This window comes from Mustela nigripes, chromosome 2, assembly GCF_022355385.1.
Source record: "Mustela nigripes isolate SB6536 chromosome 2, MUSNIG.SB6536, whole genome shotgun sequence".
In the NCBI taxonomy this organism is placed as follows: Eukaryota; Metazoa; Chordata; class Mammalia; order Carnivora; family Mustelidae; genus Mustela; species Mustela nigripes.
In genome coordinates, this window is record NC_081558.1 from 187116805 (window position 1) to 187120383 (window position 3579).

Consider the following 3579-nt stretch of genomic DNA (forward strand, 5'->3'; position numbering starts at 1 on the left):
GAATGACAGAGATGGCGAGTCATCAAGGATACTGGTGTGAGAGCTGCCCAGATTGTAGATCAGGCCTTTAGAAGGCAGAGGAGCAGCAGTACAGGGTGCAGAAAAGAACAAGGAAAAGAAGAATTTTAACTGTTCCCTATCACTCTCCTTGCCATATAAAACTGTGGGGAGAGTCAAGTCTGATTGTAGCTGTGAAAAGCTTAGACACATCCCTGGCACATGGTAAGTACTCAGTCAATTCAACCCACTAGCGGTGGTGGTTGTAGAAGGAGCCAGAGTAGTAAGTGGAGGTAGACGTGGCAACAGTGGTGTTGTGGTGCCTTTCCTAGAGCGGCAATAACTTACGTTTTCTTCCTTTGGAACCTAACTTCTGGTACATCCTCCACACTGCCACCCTAACCCTGTCCCTAAAACCTTTCTGAGCTACCTATTGACTTCCTGTTGACTGAATAAATCAGAAGTATTGAATCGAGTATAAAAGAACCCTCTGCCTTTACCCTAGCACTTCTATGTCTGCACACTGAATTGAGGGATTAAACAGGTAAAAGATCATCACAGAGAACCATATTGTGGTTCTCATGACTTCGTCATAGAGTATGTAATCACATGACTGCCCCAAGTGTGGTTTCTCACAGTAGAAATTATTTTGTGTGCCTATGTGCGTTTATGTGTGGTGTGTCTGCTTGCATGTTCTTGTCTGTGAAACTAATTCTCTCAGATTCAACTAGTTAAATTAATTTTTCTTCCCCTTTATGTCTACTTTCATCACATTATCTACTATAGTGTTTCAATCCTTAATAATTTATCTCATGGACTCAGGAACAGTACTCCATATCTAATATCAACCAGCTCAATATTTGGAGAACAGTGAAGGCTAGAGTCTGAACAAAAAGAAAATAACACATTCCATTAACTAGATTGTCTCAATGTACTTTTGCTCTGGTCTCACAATTTTTTTTTCTTATACTTTTGTTACAGATAGACACTTAGGATAATAGTTTGTCCGTAAAACAAACTGCCTACTTACGTTATTCAGTGGTACAAGTTGAAAAGTTAATACTGATTCTTAACTCTTCCTACATAGTGCTATGTATCTGTAGCTTGGCTAATTTAGAAATAGCTTCAGTTCTCTTCAATCTGCTTGATATTTATGTTCTGTGTGTTCGAATTTAAAACGTGTGTAAATGTGAAGTTAATCTGTCAAATTTATAAGCAATGAGCATCCATAAATCTTTTTAGTTGATGAATTACATGGTAAAGGCAAGAGAACAGAAAAGGGATATATAATTTGTCTAGACATTGTGCAGCTTTTTTTTCCCTCTAGGACGTTCTGGCGTGATTAGAGTATTAAAGGAAAGTAAACCTAGCAGTGTAATGGGATACTTCCACTTATAGTTAGCAGTCCTGCTATTCAAAAGGCAGAAATGCAGCAAAAGGATGATCTAGCAGGAGGATACTATCGCCCTCGCCCCGCAAGGACGACAAGAACCCTGGTTCGGATGCATCTTCTCTCTCTTTATTGCCGCAAGTCTACACACTTCTATACGCTTACATGACCAATCAGCGAGCAGGGTACAGGAGGGAGCGAATCAGGCTGTGCACCTAAACGAACAACTTCGCTAGCAACCAATGCTGTTTACTTCCTCTGTGGGCCTTCCGCTTAGTCTCACGAGGCAATCCTCACCTGGCAACTAGCCAGGCGCCATCTTTTAATGGCGGAGGCCGCCCTGGCCAGGGGCCTGCCTCCGACAGAATACCCTGTTCAAAATTACCTTTGCCGGGATTTTTGGGAAACACAGTTAACTCAGCAAGAGCCGAGGAATGCTTGAAATGGAAGGTAGTTTCTTGTTGTTGCAAAGACATATGTCTTGATTTGTAATTACCAGAAGAACGGGTTGCACATACTGTACTTTAAATCATTTTCCCAGTAATGGGAACTAGTACAGACACGTATGCAAAGGGCACACCATACTTTCCTTTTAATTTCCCACAACTTTTTTTTTTTTTTCAATCAGATCCCTTTAATTAGAAATAATCACTGGATAGTTAGTGAGCTTTTATATAGCTTTGTCTTTCATTGGAAAAAAAAAAAAGTCAAGATGTCATAAAATTAGACCTCGTATTCAAACAGCTGAACCAAACAGGAATGAAATGAATACTTACCAAAAATCGTATATGGAAAGAGCTTGGAGAAATGTTATCCTAAAATAATTAGGAACTTATAGGAACCAAAACCTTGATTTTGTAAAAGTAAGATCTCTTTTTTGGCTTTCATTTTACCATAATTCAAAATCAAACAAACAAATTAAAAGCAAGAACAACAACAAAAAGGATTTTGCTTAATGTCAGGAGCATAGCCAGAAATCTATGGGCCACTTAATTATTGTCCATTTTATAGGTGATTTAAATTTGAATGAGATTTTGACATTTAAAGGAATATCAATTTAGGGGTTTTTTAAAATTTTTTTAATTTTTTCTTTAACAAAGGGTCTCCTTTTGTGAGACCATTTGGGGTGCCAGGACAGGCAGACCAGCTTCTCAGGGCTCAGGGACATTTGGGCAGATGTGTAAGTCCTCTGGGTCAGCCTGGGCTATTTCCAGGACAGGTGGCACCGGCTGCAAGATGGAGTAAGCTTCGGGGGCCTCGGCCTCCAGGAGTCCTGGAACAGGCTCCTCCTTGGTCAGTATGGGGAGTTCATCACTGCTGCCTGCAGTTAGGCCCCCAGGATCTCTCTCGGCCCAGCCTCAGGGGCCGAAAACCCTGTGGGATCTCTGCCAGTGGTCCCACCGATGACACAGGGTGGCTGAGTAGGGGGGTGCCCCCAGGGCTCGGCTCAGTGCTTTTCTGCAGAGAGCCTTCCAAATGGAATCTCTGGTTACTATTCTCATCATTGAGATCCAACAGAATGAGATCCAACAGAATGACCCCCTTGGGGCCTGGCACCCCTGCCCCGCCTCTCCAGGCCTCAGGTTCTCTCTGTCCTGCCACCTCACCTTCGTTGCTCCTCCTCCTGGGGGGTCCACCACTGGCATCCATTTGAACATATATGAAGGGAAGTGTTGCCCAGCCCTTCTTCCATCCTCAGACCTTCTCGATGGTGGCCATCAGCTTCTTAATGTCATCCTCGGCCAGGCTCTGGTCCATGGTGTAGGAGCTGGGGCTGAGGCCAGGCCCAGGGCTGGTCCCCCTCCAGTCCCTCAGACTCGGGCTCTGCACCAGGCCCAGGTGCCTCTGTCTCAGCCTGCTGTCCCTGCAGCAGTCGGCTGAGCCCTCCCTTTACAGTTGATCTTTTAAAGTAAACCACTCCACAAAGTTGAGTGATCATTGGTGACTCTCAAAACTACTTCAACTAGTTTAATTTTATTTCTCACAGTTGTCTCTGAGATCACTTGAGATCATGTGATTTGATGTCATTTGACATGGGTGAGGCAATATAAAACTGTAAAGCAAAATTATTTTACTTTAACCACAATTTCCGTTTGTCTGGGAGAGGCCTCAAATAGCATTTTTTAAGAGGTTTTTTGAGATGTAATTCACATACCTTACATTTCGCCTAAAAGCCACTTCAGTGGTTGTAC

The 3579-nt window shown here is 42.9% G+C and overlaps 1 pseudogene; it reads right to left on the reverse strand.

The window, feature by feature from the left end:
• Window positions 1-2538: 2538 nt before the first annotated feature.
• LOC132010611 (B-cell CLL/lymphoma 7 protein family member C-like) lies at window positions 2539-3172 on the reverse strand (annotated as a pseudogene).
• Window positions 3173-3579: the final 407 nt, after the last annotated feature.